Here is a 16,771-nt window from a genome sequence, read left to right as displayed (position 1 = left end):
TTAATGGATGCAACAGAAAGTACGCTAAGGATTAGCGCTGTAGCTTCCTTTAAGGGACAATGGGTTACGTGACTAACCAAAAAACAGCATTGTTACTTTACATGCAACTTTCACCCCTACTCAACAGCACCTTTTCAGTGTTGTTTATTTGTTTGGGATGACAGCAGTTGCTATGCTAATTTTCTGTTATATGTGGATGCTTGTCTTTTAGGCCCAATCCACACGAACGTGGCTAATTTTAAAACCACAGCTTTTCTACGCGAATTGGCCATTCATCCACACACAAACGCAGCACCAGGTCATTGAAACTGAACAGTTTTGAATACGCCTGCCAGGGTGAAGATTTTAAAAAACTTCAGCTGCAGTGTTGTCATGTAGACAGCGAAACTGGAGTTTTGGCTTGTGACGTCAGAGCCTATGCTGTTATCTCTGCCTACTGGAAAGGCTTTTTCAGGCTTCTGATTGGCCAACATGGCTTTACAGTTGAGATTATATCGCTATCTGTTGGTTTGGCATGCTCTTGACAGTGCATCATAGCAGGCATTTGCGTTTTCATGTGGACAGAGATTTTTTTTAAAACGGAAAAAGGAAAAACTGTTTATTAAAATTCATGTGTACGTGTGGACATGGCCTAAGGCACACAAAGTCATTCATTCAAAGTCAAAAACAACATTGTAGCAGAATAATTGTAATGCCTCTGAGTTGTGCACTCAGTAGCTTATTGTGAGCTCACAGCATGCACTTTTGCATGGCATATCACATAGCACTAGAAGTAATCCAGAGAACAGCTTGCTCAGGAACAAATAAGCTACGACCCCAATTCATTTGCAGTGCCCCATGTACTGAAAGACGTCTCAGACAGTGTGGAGGTGTTGAAAAGGACTTAAAATAATGAGAGGGAACACTAGTCACGGTTGGTAAACCGTGATCTCTGGGTTTTGTACTTTAAGGGTGAAGTCTGTGTGTTACGCGTCAGCACTGATTAGTTTGTGGGCGTCTCTGTTAATTGTCATCAGCAACAGCTGTCACTCATTACTCATCCCTATATATTGGCTTGTCTAGCGTCTTGTGTTCGTGAGAGCGTTGTTTCATGTTTGTAACCTATGCCTTGCTTTCTTGTGTGTTTCGGCGTTGGATGTCCATGTCTCCCCGGAACCCCGTCCACTCTACACAACCCACCACAAAGCAACACCACTTACCTTCGGCTCGTTTCCCCGCAGTTCCTGTGTCACCATCTCCTGCTGCCAACTCACCTCCGCCTTCCAAATTCGTCATTCCTCACCACCATCTTGGACTGTGCATTCCTCCCAGCATTATTTGTGTCTCAGTTTTGTATAGTCTCATTGTCTTCATTAAATCTCATTAATCTCGCACTTGCTTCCTGCCACTCCTTCACCCAGTCGTTACAACACTTCCAATGATCTCTTGGTTTTATGAGGAATGGAGATCACTCAGAGACCCCCTTCCCATGCAAACACACAGGGTTCATGGTGCTGTAAAATACTGTTGTTGATCCAAGGTGGCATCCGTTCTTGAAAGCGTGTGACGCACAGCCTTACGTTTCATCGCCATTAGTGCTCTTGTGTAAAAGCTGTCTTACAACTGCAGGGGTGGGATTGGTGGCTCACATTTGTGAATCCCATTCCGAGAGCCTTTTATTTTATTTTGACACCTTAAGTTGCGAGAAATATGAAGACCGTTAACTTTATTCATGCTTATTTGGCTACTGTTAATCTGTGCAGGAGAAGGGTCACTTGCAATGTGAATAATGAAATTAATGACATTTTAGATACTTATTTACTTTTGACTTAGTTACACTCTTGATCTCGTTTCACATTGATTTAAATAGGATAATTGTGTACCATATTGGTATAAAAATACAGAAAGTAAGAAAATATATTCCATTATTTGTTATCAACATCATGAAGTACATTATATTACGTCAATGCTTTCTAAACTGGGTTTGTGAAAGAACTGCCGGGGGTTTGAGAGTTTAATGAAAAGCTAATAATTTTAAAATTTTTAATTTTTAAAAGCTAATTTTTTAACTCAACCAAATAATTTTAAAATGAATTAAAATAAAACACTCACTGAAAAAAATAAATATTTTATTTGTTTACCTGCATGTCATGGGACCATAACCAACATCAGAGAACTGTGAACATGCAGATTTGATACTTAATTATTAAAGTATTTATTTTATATTTGTTTGTAATATTTACTGCTATATATGTGTATGTATAGTAGAAAGTAGAAGAAAAATATTTGTATCAAAACCAGTACTAGAGGCCGTCAAGTACAGAAAATTAGTTTTGAACTCTCCATCAGATATTTCATAAGTCTGTATTGATCTGTCAGTTTCCTTTTTTTATATTGAGTATGCCTCACTAAACAGTACAGTTTTATCTTCACAGACAGAATATATTCCTTTTCAAATTCAGCTGCAAGCCAATGTTTTTCCTACATTGGCCTGATACATGGCTTGCTTTTGTACAAATGATATAATAATTAATAACCCGGCCCAGACCTATGTGGATCATCTGCCATTTCATACAGTCGATTGATGACTAATATGAGGCAGAGCAATGATTTACTGCGTGATGGAGCCTAAAGAATATCCCTAAAATTCAAGATATGGGGCAAAACGCCCGTTTGAGATCGTGTCTCATATTTACATCACATAGTTAAAAAATATCACACGAGGAGTAGGCTAAGTGCGATATCACACTAGTGTAAATGTGATACTCATCTTATACAACAGTTCATTAAGAAGTTAATATTGTGTTATTTTAGACACAATGTTGTCTGTTTTGCTCAATTTTGCCAACCAGAAGATAAAGACAAAGCAGAAATGTTCATATCCGAGCAACCCACAGTGGCATTTCATTTCTTAATCCACGTTTTGAACTATTTGGGTGAACCATTTAACGCGATGAACCATTGGCCATAGGTTCACTGGATTTGAAGTGGCGCTGCACAGACCGGTCGGTGTATGACGTCAAAGTACCGTGAGTCATCTGCTCTCTAAAGCTCTTGCGGTTCTTTGATGTCACACACCGGTCGGTCTGATGGTGATAATCCGCTTCAAGTCGAATAATCCTAATGAATCAATGAACCATTCATAAAGAACCCTTTACTTCACTCCTGAATTAATCAGCCATTTGAACGAATCAAACGAATGAATAAATGACTCGATGACTTAATCATCAAGACATTTACCACCACCTACTGGCAGTTTTAGTTTATTATTTAGAGTATCATTTCATTAAAGAAATAATTTCATGTTTTCATTGTAATAATAATAAAATTAAGAAAATAAATTATTAAAGTTATAGTTCACCCAACCAAAAATGACAATTCTGTCATAATTTACTCACATGGTCCAAAAGAGTAGGCTGTATGTAATACATTTGAGCAACAAAATATTTCTTGCTGAACCTAATTTTTGTAATCTCTGTTTGATGCTTTGCACAACAATGACTTATCAATGAATTATCTTTTGGGAGTAATTTCTGGGAGTAATTTTAATTAGATTAAAAACTTTAATTGCTTAACAGCCCTAATATATATATATATATATATATATATATATATATATATATATATATATATAAAAATGAGTATTGCCTACTCTGTCTGAACTGATAGTGCTACTGTATATGAAAGGAGCAATTGAACACGTTATACTGTTGATGAAATCTGATATACAGTACATTGCAATATCTTATTGCTACAAAATAATGTGATATACTATATTTAAAAGTCATATAGGCAATTTTGTTCAAATTTAAATCGCCAGCAAACTCATAACATACATACAAAGTATATACAGTATATATCAACCAGATATAATTTTCAACAGTATATCATTTTCTAGTCTCAAGTCTAAGCCCAGGAACTTTTATTACGCAGCTTTTAAGAGGAAACTGCAATTTGCCCTTGACTTTTTCAATTTGCATTGTGTTCTAATTTCCCCACAACATCCTCCCTCAGTCCATTTAATCTTTGGAAAGAGAAAGGTCAGTACTGCAGTGTGATTATTGTGGAAATGCTTATGGCATAACAAAGCATAAAAAGTGTAAGTGTTACGTTACATAGAAAGAACGTCCATGAAGCATTTCAACAGGGAGCTACCAGAGAGGCAAGGAGCAGTTGTAAGCCTTTGTTTTGAGATTTACATTCAATGACATAATTCTGTGGATGTGTTTCTTCTTATCTTCTCTGGTCCTTCCTCACTGATGCTGCCATTTAGCCTCCAGGTTCTTCTGAACGCCAGACTCTGAGATTTACAACACCTTCAACAGTTAAGATTGTCTGTATATTCTGTTTTTATTTTAACATTGTCTTAGGACCAGATTCCCATAAACAGACAAATTACATAGGCTTTTCAATGAAAAATCACAGTTTACAGTGCAAATTGCAGTTTTCTGATCCTGCAGTCAGAACATTTGACATTAATGTAAAATTCAGTCTTTTCATTATTAACAGTTCTGGCAAAAAGACTATGTGAGGGAAGTCTCACATTCAGATGTTTATAATTTAGTACAATCCACACTACATTTTACATTCTCACCTAGTGGAGCCAAACCTTCTGTTACACATAGCTTTTAGACAAAGATAGCATGTTGTCTATGCTAATGACTTGTTTGTGCTTTTCTATACTAAAATCTTAATAGCCAGTATTCAGCTTTAAGTAGCTGACCAAAAATCTAAAAAAAGAGCAAAAGTTAAAGTCTAGTTCATAGTTTGAATTTATTTTCAAGTTCTTGAAGACAGTTTCAAAGTTTATCCTGGCTGTAGATGTGAATGTGCTTTTACATACTCAGTGTTTAATTTTGCTGACTAGAAATTTAACAAAAGAGTGAAATTGAAAGTCTGGTTTGTAGTTTGATTGTATTTAGAAATTCTTAAATAAAACAACTCATCCTTGTTGTAGATGCATTATGCCATTGATAACTTTTCAGTCAACCCATTTTCATGTTTTGCGTCATTCTTGTTTCAAAACAAAGTTGTGCTGAACTCAAATTAAACCATGCCTTTCCTGTTGAAAAAAACAAAAACAAGCTGCTCTTGCCAATGGTTTGAATTGTTGGCAACATGACAGATATATAAATGACAGACAACACGTTTATTTATGGTTTTATTACATTCAAAACAAATGCATCAGATGTATAATTAAAAGATGTTTGTCAGTCAAAGCAATCTGTTTTTGCACACTCAACGTGTTGATTTCATATGGTCTTGAGTATAGAATGTGCACTCACAGGCTCAACCAATCAGAATTTAGAGATACAATTATTGTCTTAATAAAAAATATAAAAAATCCTATGCATAGTTTTTGTTTTTTTTGCTTTAAAGGGTAAAAACTCAAAATATTAAATGTGAATGCAGAGTAGGGCTGGGCGATATATCGAATATTAGCGATAACATCGGAATAATTTTGACGACGATGTACAATTTGAATATATCGGGAATATCGAATATTTCAAATTCAAGCATACTTTCCCAAAAGAACGCGCCGAATGTCCAAAAAAGGAACCTGTAACTGCTGACTGCTCTACGCCCCTCTACTACGAGAGCTGTAATGATAGCGGTTGCCAGATAACAAGAGTTTAAATCTCCGAATCAGAGCTCCACTGTTACAAGGATACATTTTCTGCCCGGTGTTTGCTTATTTTAAGCAATCTGGCAACCACGCGCACGTGCTCACTCCTCATTGCGGAAGAGCCGCTGACGATAATCTGAAAACACTAACAAGCTGGAATTGAGCGATCTAATGAAAGCGTCATTCAGCCGGTCTGTGTTCTGTCGTGAGATCTCAACTGTATTGTTTGCATTTGTGATCGCAAAATAAATGCACTTACTCGAACGCTGATGTTTGAATAGAGAAACATAGGCTATGGCCATTTGGAATTACTATTGGGGAATTTCACTGATATGTTTACCAGTTTCCATAATATAGACAGAGAGAATGCAAAATTCTTTGGTATTCATTTATATATATTTATATATAAGAAATAGCTATGTGCTTCAGCAACTAGCTCCCCATCTAAGAGGGTTTTTAGTGTCAGTAGGAACATAGTTTCATGCCACAGAGCTTCTCTTAAAACCACAGACAGTTGACAGACCTGTGTTCTTAGCTTAAAAACTTGTTAAATTTTTTTAAATAAAATACTTATCCCAGTTGCATAGTTTAAATTGTGAATTGCATGCACTAAAAAGAAGAATGCACTTTCTGTAACTGTTACTTAATTTGCACTGCTTCAGTTACATATAGGCCTACATGCATTCATTTAATAAAAAGCAGTAAGTGACCTCTTGGTCTAGATTTTTTAACTGCTTAAATTAGCTGTTTAATCTAAATAGTTTTTTTTTTTTAATGGGCAAAAGAAAATCATGTTTTATTTTTTATTATTTAAATGCAAATGCAAACATATCGAGATATATATCGAATATCGTAAAAATTTTGACAATATCGAGATATCATTTTTTTGTGTATATCGCCCAGCCCTAATGCAGAGGCAATTTGATATCCGTTTTTATATATTTATGATGAATTATTAATATATAGATATATACAGTAAGCCTCTACTAAATGTCTTTCAACTGCAGACTCTTGTTCTAGAACCTATGCTGATGATGTCATTATGCTCTCATACTGTCACCAATATGAGATCATTCAGCTTTGTGTAATTCTATTACAACAGCCACATGCTGCTAGTATCTTCACATGAGTACACCAGCTACAAAACAAACTGCCACATGAATAGCTAGAATGCTTATTTGAGGCTGCATGATTTTGTGCTTTGTGAGACTTGTGTTGTCTACTGTTGTGCTGTCAATACCTAGGTGTTCTCTTTTGCATACTAGCTTGAAATCAAATAATATACAGAAATGTGGGCTATGTTTGGCTGTGTTAGTTAAATATTCAAATCTATGGGCAACACACCCATTTGGACCCACAGCACTACAGTGCTGGGTATTGCGCTCTCTTGTCTGTCTTTGTTAGTGACTGTATGTAAGACTTTGTTTTTGTCCTTTCAGACTTGTCATCTGGGTTTTCCTTGAACGCATCTCCAGTAACCTTGGTAACATTGAATAGAGTTTGACTATTTTGCTGCTCTCGCTCTGCTGAGTCTTTAAAATATAATGAATTAAGCTTAATACAGATGTAATAACATTTGCCTTGGTTTTTAAAGGCCTTGATGGTCGCAAAAAATGTCATTTTACATGAATATTCAGTGATAAAACAACATTTGGGCTTTATAAAAAACTCATGTGTTCATTTTCTTTGTGCCTCATGATTGAAATATTTTTTATTAAAGCTGACTTTTATCTGTGATAGAGCCCTGAAGCCCCAGACTCGGAGCTCCTCGAGCATGTATAAGATTTATCACAGAGGCTGAGAGCTCTTGACTCCACCCAATGAGATAACAAGCCTGTAACATTTTCCGATTATTTAATGTTTAAATGAGTCATATAATTACACATGCAAGGCAGACGGCTAATATACTTTGATCTTCTGAATCAAATATTTTAGGGCACACACTGCATCTTTAAAAGAATGAAAAATAAAGCAATTTTACTTAAACTTTAGCTGCATATCCAAGTGCTCAAGGTTTGATCCAGATCAAACTAAACTGTCAGGTTCTAAAAATCATCTTGACCATCCACTGACGGTCATTCAAAATCAATTCAAAAAGTTATTTAAAAAATGTTTTTTGCAAGGAACAAATAAGATTTTTTTTTTTTGCAGTTGGTGTTTTTTTCATTGTCCAGTTCTTTCTGGAGCCTCTTAAAAGTGTGAGACTTGACAGTTTCACACGTTAACAGCTCAGGATAGTAGCTAGTTAGGGCTTGGTGCTTGTTCTTGTGTTGTCATGATTATTCACATGGCATTTACGACTGAGCTGAGGTGATTTACCACTGAGGGCTCAAAAATGTCAGTTGTTCCTTTGTGCAAAGATGGAAGATTAAATGGCAAACTTGAATAGTTCATCCAAAAATTTACATTTTGAGAAAATTTGCTCACTTTCAAGCCATCCAAGATGTAGATGTCTTTGTTTCTTCATCTGAAAAGATTTGGAGAAATTTAGCATTTCAAATTGATCATCTATGGATCCTCTGCAGTGAATGGGTGCCGTCAGAATAAGAGTCCAAACAGCTGATTTGCATCACAATAATCCACTAGTAATCCACACCATTCCAGTCCATCAATGAACATCTTGTGAGGTGAAAAGCTGCATGTTTTTAAGAAAAAAATCCACCATTCATCATTATTGTGATTGAAGTCACTTATCTTTGGATCGCCTGAGGTAAATTTCCAGCAAATTGTCATTTTTGTGTAAACTATCCCTTTAAAGGGGTTCTGCGACAATTAAACAGCTGCCATAGAGATGAATGTGAATACGATTGAATAGTTTTCTTCAGGCATTATTATACCACGTTGTCTTGAGAATCTGAAACTGATGAGACAAAGAGGGTCCCACAAATCCTTGTTATTTCGCACAAAAATTCCCATGGAGCAATGTTCATCAAGCGGTGACAGAAGTTAGGGACTGTTTCATCTGTCTGTTTTGTCATTAACGGTTCAGTTCACACTGTGCCTGCCAAAATTAATTCATCTGTTTGTTGAGTTCATGGTCAGACGCATATGGCATTCAAGCTGTCTTGTTCATTTAAACCTACTACCAGCAGTTGTGAAAAATTATTCTAATTCTGTGGAGCATTTTAGCTCATTGGGTGCACAAGGTGAAACTGAGGATTGTTTTTTTTTGTGTGTGCATTGTAATACAGTTTCTTAAAATGTAAATAATAATTCATAGTACTCATAGTCATTTTATTCCAAACCCATGTGGCTTTTTTCCATATACATGAAAAAAAAGGTTTACTGCTTACTGCTAAATTAAAATGATATATACGTTGTATTATAAATATAAGTATAATATACACTAAGTATAATATTTTCTCCTTTTCTTCTTTTGTGTAGCTCAGAAGTCAAGTCAAGTCAAGTCACCTTTATTTATATAGCACTTTAAACAAAATACATTGCGTCAAAGCAACTGAACAACATTAGGAAAACTGTGTCAATAATGCAAAATGATAGTTAAAGGCAGTTCATCATTGAATTCAGTGATGTCATCTCTGTTCAGTTTAAATAGTGTCTGTGCATTTATTTGCAATCAAGTCAACGATATCGCTGTAGATGAAGTGACCCCAACTAAGCAAGCCAGAGGCGACAGCGGCAAGGAACCGAAACTCCATCGGTGACAGAATGGAGAAAAAACCTTGGGAGAAACCAGGCTCAGTTGGGGGGCCAGTTCTCCTCTGATCAGACGAAACCAGTAGTTCAATTCCAGACTGCAGCAAAGTCAGATTGTGCAGAAGAATCATCTGTTTCCTATGGTCTTGTCCTGGTGCTCCTCTGAGACAAGGTCTTTACAGGGGATCTGTATCTGGGGCTCTAGTTGTCCTGGTCTCCGCTGTCTTTCAGGGCAGTAGAGGTCCTTTCTAGGTGCTGATCCACCATCTGGTCTGGATACGTACTGGATCTGGTGGCTACGGTGACCTCGGAATAAGAGAGAAACAGACTAATATTAGCATAGATGCCATTCTTCTAATGATGTAGCAAGTACATCCGGTGTTATGGGAAGTGTTCCCGGTTCCGGTTTACCTAATTAATGCAGCCTAAAAATCCTTTAACGGATTTGGATATTAAAAGCATATTAGTAAGTTATGTGTAAGACAGGTTAAAGAGATGGGTCTTTAATCTAGATTTAAACTGCAAGAGTGTGTCTGCCTCCCGAACAATGTTAGGTAGATTATTCCAGAGTTTAGGCCCCAAATAGGAAAAGGATCTGCCGCCCGCAGTTGATTTTGATATTCTAGGTATTATCAAATTGCCTGAGTTTTGAGAACGTAGCGGACGTAGAGGATTATAATGTAAAAGGAGCTCATTCAAATACTGAGGTGCTAAACCATTCAGGGCTTTATAAGTAATAAGCAATATTTTAAAATCTATACGATGTTTGATAGGGAGCCAGTGCAGTGTTGACAGGACCGGGCTAATATGGTCATACTTCCTGGTTCTAGTAAGAACTAGAAAATAAACTATGAGCTGTTCATTTAAATATTGGCAATATACATTATAGGAGTTTGAATTTAACCCGAACCAAGAGAAATGTTGTTGGTCGACATACACATACATATACATACAGCAAATCACACCACACACAGGTTACAGAGTAAACCGATTTCAACACAGCTTTGGCCAAAGGCCAGCACTGTGAGGTACGTCATAAGCCAGTCAGGTATGTGACAATTGGCCACATGCAGACAGGCTAATTAGCCGATCACTCTTCCTCGACAGTCTGGCTGTGTGTGTGCAGCCAGACCGGCCTGTGTGAAAACCTGGTGACTGGGGAGAAAGCTGTTTAACCCCTCTGCTCCACTCGGGAGGCCATGAAATCCATCATGTTTCAGGAGTACTGCACAGTCTACAAGCCAGGGCATTACTTGCATCCCCAGAGGGCATGTGCAGTTTGTGTTTTTTTTATAGAGTTGTGTATTTTGAGACAAAGCTGATTGAGGCAGCAGAGAAGACAAATTAGATTGAGTTGCACCAGCTGGAAAATTAGCTTTAGGTATGCACACCTAGTTGTTAGCTACGGGTGTTAAATTAATTCATAGGATGAGGGCTAGTGCCTTTTACTTTGCGAACAAGCTTAAGACTTAATACTAAAAGCTTATTGCTGAAAAGTCATTTTATAAAATACAAATAATGTTTTCCTGTCCCAGCCTAATGTGAAGAGTCTTATTCGTAAGCCATTCGTAGGTTGAGGACTTAAGTTGTGTCAATTGTGGTTCTGTGGTGTTTTTAACATGCTCTTGTTTGTTTTAGAAGTCCAGAATGATAACTTGTAGCTTGACCAATGGTGCGATTTTGAGGCGGGGACACATTTGCATACTAACATGTGATTGGGACATCTGTTTGGGAAAATTCATTAGTTTTGCAATTCCATTTAATGCTGCTACAATATAAAATAATATTATTAGATAATGTATATCATACTGAAAAAATGTGCAGAGATTTACCTGATTATTGGTTTGCTTTTCACAACCAATTACAATTTCTCAATTACAATTTTAAACCTCAATGCAGGTTAATTAAAATTTAATTCAATAAAAAATTGTATGTATTGTGCAACATTTTGAAGTTAAATTAACAAAAATGGCAGATGAGTTAGATTTATTCAGTTCAAAGGACAAGGACAATAACTGTAGTGGTAACTAATAATAAGTCCATACTACAACTATAATGATAATGACAAAGAGGAACGATACCTTTGGAATCACTCTCAGAAATTTTATTCAGCTGATGAATGCTAAAAACATTGAGAACTTACAAATATAAGACTGCAGATCAAATAACTCTCAAATAATATTCACAAAACAGGATGGTGCGTTTATGTGAACACTAATACTGTTATCGTTCTTGGTGTGAATGGCCTTTAAAGTTACTTCATTTAAATAGTACAGGATTGTTATAATTATTAATATGGCAGATTGTAAGTCGTGGCAACAATATATATATATATATATATATATATATATGAAAAGTGTGAGTTTCTCAGCAATGGTGTAGTAAGAAAGGTTAGAATACTTTTCTGCTACCTCCGTGCCCTTGAGCGAGTTATTTAGCTTTAAGATACTCCAGGGGGAGTTCCAGTTCCTGACCATTGCTGAATGATTCATACAGGTACAAGAATCATGACCAGATCTTTGTCATCTCTCAAGAAAATAGCTTCAAGATAACGATAGGCATTGCTTCCAGGAGACTAGAGAACAGTGTTTCTGTGAGGCAGACGAGACGTCAGTGGTGCTCACTGACAGTGAGAGATGGCGTGGCTTTTTCTCGCCTTCTACTGAAGAACAGTGATGGATGATGGGAACTATCTCCCAGCCTACAAACAAAGCCGTACACTTTGTCTTCAGGAAGGGCAGTTGCAGTGGCATTACATAGCAGGTTAGCCTGGATAAGCTGAGTTTATTATAGGCTATACTTGGCAGGGCTTATGGGGATATTCATCACTAGCAGCTTTGATTGTCGTTTGATGGTAATGAACGATAAAAACGCATGTTAATGTGGAGGTTTCGCCACACTTGGATGCCTGAAGCTCATTTCGGAGCAACTCATTCAATTTATGTGTATATAATATATTCATGTACTTTGTGGCAAATTCGATTTTTGCTTTGAAACACTATGATCATTACATAAGTGTCGTGTGGTAATGGGTTTCTGGCCCTGGACACATTTCTCTAATGCTGTGACTGCACCCCCCCCCCCCCCCACCCTTCTGTTGTAATGAGATGTTCAGTTTCAGAGTGAGAAGAGACCCTTGTTAAAGTAACTGTGTCACAGCAGGTGATAGAGTGCTCCCTAGTGGTCATAAATGAAAATACCTTCTGGAAAAATATTTTCTTTTTTTCACGTCTTTTGTGAAAATGCTGAATTGCAGACAGCATTTGATAATATTGTTAATGTAATTTTTTATTATATTTGTATGCATTTATAATTATTATTTAATATATTAATAATTATATTTGATTATATATATATTTTTAATCTGGAACTATTAATTGAATTAATTTCAATATTCATTATTGCTATTTTTATTATGTTATTTATTTATTACATTCCAGCTCTGCACTGTGAGGCAAAAAACTAAATAATTAAAAACAAATTCTTTGAGGAATTATCTGGGTATTTTGACAGGCTATTTGGAATTAGATAATGATTTGATTGTTAAGGTCTGAGGATCCTATATGAGGTTATTATTATAGTATAAAATGTTTTTTTTTCTAACAATGTTAATATAGGCACATACTTTTAATTATGGAAGCCCGTTTCCGCAACTGAATAAAAAATAAAACAAGGTAATTGCAAATTTATGTCTAGCAATTCTGAGAAATAAAGTCAGAATTGCGAGATATAAAGTCACAATTAAGATTTTTTTTTCTCACAATTGCGAGTTTATTTCTTGCAATTCTAATTTTTTTCTCACAATTGCAAGTTATAAAGTCAGAATTGCAAATTTATGTCTCAAAATTCTGAGAAAAAAGTCTGAATTGCAAGTTTATAGAGTTGCAATTACATCTTTCTTTATTTTTTATCCAGTGGCGGGAACAGGCTTCCATATTTAACAGACTGAACACTGTTCAAATGAAAATTTGTCTTATTAAATTACTGGCATTTCCATGTTCTTTGCCAATACTTACAAGAATAGTTAACTGTTTTTATGCCATCATGTTATCCTTTTATCTAAGGAACACTAAAGGAGAAACTGCAAAATAAATGGTTGACAGAATTCACAAAATACAGTTACTGAGCTACAGAATTTCTGTCAGGCTCACCTATAATAAATGTTTGCATTTATATGTTTTCTATAAAACATTCTTTAGTGAATGGCTGTCTAGATATAGATGCTTTGCCTCCATTATGGTGTAGTTACGGCATCTCCCAACAGGGGCTAACCAGTTCTGAGCTTGTTATAATCTGTTGGTCTGCTGCCATCTAGTGAACAAAGCAGAATTTTTAGTGATAATGAACTGGGAGAGGAATCTTGGTTCTAAAACTAAAACTCACTGCTCTGTCAGTTTTTTAGTATCTCTCATCGTTTAGCTTCTAATATCAGGGGTTATTCTGTGCAGTCATTTGTGCTGGATGTTTTCAATTTTGATATTATAAACTATGTTTTCTGTACAAACCGTCAGCAGTGCTTGGTCACAATGTTAAGGGGTAGAGGTTATCAGGGCATTGCTGTGTAGTTGCTAAGGTTTTCTGATTGTTTTTAAGTGCATTTCAAAATTTAATTATTTTAATGGCTTTAGAGGACCACCATGTGGGTTTTGACCTGTAGTCTGATTGCTTAGATAAGTAATAGCAGACAACAAATTGGAGAATTATTCATGTCTGTAGCACAAACAATGTTGCATGCATTTGAATGCCAGAGTTTAATTGGTTACACACATACAGTGTATGACAATACATTAGGCCCAGTACACATGAAAGACTGTATTAACAATCTAAAGCTTTTGCACTGGGTTAAATTAGCTGAAAGTAGAAATATAATGTCCGTGGCATCTTGTCATTTGCGAGACTGTGTTCTTGATGTGCGTCAGCCCCGTCTGTCTGATTAAGGCCAGAGAGTTGGGACATAAAAGCTTTTTAGAAATGCCAGTCAATATAAGTATGATTGGAGCAGGTCAGGACAATTCCACGAAACGTGTGTGTGAGATTTTATACGTTTAGACAATCACACGCTGACTCTGGATGGTCTTTATTAAAGTTCACTAATGGCTGATTGACCTTAATGATCTCACCAGTGATTTCAGCACCTGCCTGCTTCTTGTTCACCCACCTCCTGCTCTCTCTCGCTCTCTTTCTCCCTCCTCTTCCTTTCTGCTCATCCTTCAGTCCTCACTCAATCCCTCCACTCTCCATTCTCATTTTTACTGGTCAGATTGACCCAGGAAGGCTTGCTCAGCTGTAGTAGGACCTGTTCAGCCTTGATTGTAACTCTACGATGAGTTTGCCAGCAAACTCAGAACTTTGTTCTCTGGAGAGGATCGCCCGTTACCGCAGCGCTTGCATCAACGGTTCGCCATATGCCATCAACAAACCTATTGACATCAAACCACGGAGAAAATGGTAAAGTTTTATGTGTGAGACATGCATCAGAGCAGTCCGCTGCTATGTTTATAATTCGATTTAGGACTAGATTATAATTCAGGAGATGTTAGCATGTGAGATTTGATTGTTGTCCTCATAAAATGTAACATTAAAAGAATTCCAGATGTTTCGTATTTCATAGTGGATCACTTACTATGTGAATGCTGAAGGTCAGTGGTTATACTTGAGCTTTTATTCATATGATGCTGAATTTAAAAGTAAAATGCATATAAATATGTGGTTAATTATTGGATGTGATAACCAGTTGGTTATGAGCCTATTGATTTCCTTAAAGATCCTTTAATGCTTCTTGTCACCGATAAACCTGTTTTATCTAGACCTCGGTTAGATAAATGGCAATAAATAGGTAGAATTGAGGGGCACTTGTGACCTGTTCTGGGCAAATATCGGATACTGTGGAAACTTACATAAGAAATGTGTGTTAATTTTTATTCATAAAGGTTCAGGAGCAGGTGTGTGTCAATAACTACAGTACACATTGAGAGAAATGTAAATGTGTGTGTGTGTTTGTAAGTGTGAGAGTGTAAGTCTGTGTATTGGGCCAAAGACAAATGCTTGACAACAGAAAATCGCTATCAGATATGTGCCTTATGCTAATGCCAATAAAGCACACACACACAAATGGACAGTTAAAGGACAGATCAGATAACATGCAAAGTATAAATTCACAGTTTTCAGATCAAGAAAAAAGGAAAATCAAAGTAATTTTATATAACAGGATTTTTTTCAGTAAAGTGGCACAGACACATTCAAATCGTCTGCCTTCTGTTGTACATTCAGCTGGCGTCAGCCGCAAATGTTTAGTCTTCCTCTCTGCATGGTTTTATTTCCTCCAAGTAATTATGAGTAGGAGGTTTAGCACATTTTCAGATTTAGAATATATTTAACACTTTTTAAAATAGTGTAGTTTTTCTTAGTTCAACTCCTGATGATTTATTTTTACTAATAATTGGTTGTAGGTGAGTGGGAGTGTGATATGGGGATGAATGCATGTGGAGATGCAGCAGTACATTTCATCTACTATCCAATGCAGTACTTTAAGTACTTGTTAAAGTTATTTTGGCTTGATGTCTGTATAGCAAAAAAATAAGAAACATCACTTAATCACGATACTGTATTTTAAAGATAATAAAATAAGCTTTACAGTTTTTTATTGGAAAAAAATCTGTATTTTCATGCTTGTTTGTGCATACCTATGGAACCATCCTTAAGATCCCAGTTGTTTACAAGTGGCGGGCAATGAAGGTCACAGTTACAGTACCTTGGCTTAGGACATTAAAGGGACCTTTCTGCTGACTCTAAGAAAGGCCCAGAACGAAGATGCCGATGTGGCGGAGCTATAAACTGCAATGTCCATAATGTAAGATGCTAAAGACAGTGTTACAGGGAGACAGCTGATGGTCCTTGCAATGGAAAACCATGTGTGTTTGAAGTGTTTGAGAACTTGCAGTTGCTTTGGTGGAAGAGTGAAGTAACATCTCACAGCAAGATCTCACAAATCTGCTGCAGACCGAGAGGATGAGATGCTTTTGTATTATTCAGAGTAGCTGAAGGCCCTGCATATAGACATTTTACATTTTTTTTCTCTCCACTTTCTTTGCTGATGACACAAAAGCACTCTACACGTTTTAAATTAAAGATTCCTAAAGGGTTTTTTTTTTTTTTCAGTGTCATTTTTTGGTTCCTTAAAGAACCTTTCAATAAACAGTTCTTAAAAGAACCACTTTGCCTTGGTGCAAAGAAAATTGTAACCATCTAAAAAACTCTTTACTTTAAAGAACCTTTTGTGCAATTGAAAGTTTCCATGGAACAATACATGGCAATAAAGAACTTTTATTTTTAAGAGTGTAGGGTAGGTTCAAAACTTTAAGGCCTAAAGAGTTTTTATTTCCTTTGAAAGCACTAAATGAAAACAAATGTCACCACAGAACTGTTCAAACAGCTGTTTATCATGTTGTGCAATGTGAAATGGTTCTTTAGAGTTTGTGAGATTTGATAGTTTATTATTATTATTATATA

General features: G+C 36.2%; 1 protein-coding gene across 5 annotated transcripts in view; it reads left to right on the top strand.

Annotated features, from left to right (window-relative positions):
- Positions 1-16,771, top strand: part of LOC132097925 (cAMP-specific 3',5'-cyclic phosphodiesterase 4D-like) — a 105,695-nt gene that overhangs the window by 63,536 nt on the left and 25,388 nt on the right. The window lies entirely within an intron of this gene.

This window comes from Carassius carassius, chromosome 21 (assembly GCF_963082965.1).
Source record: "Carassius carassius chromosome 21, fCarCar2.1, whole genome shotgun sequence".
Lineage (NCBI taxonomy): Eukaryota > Metazoa > Chordata > Actinopteri > Cypriniformes > Cyprinidae > Carassius > Carassius carassius.
Note: the sequence above shows the minus strand (reverse complement) of the source record. Positions and strands in the feature narration are given on the sequence as shown.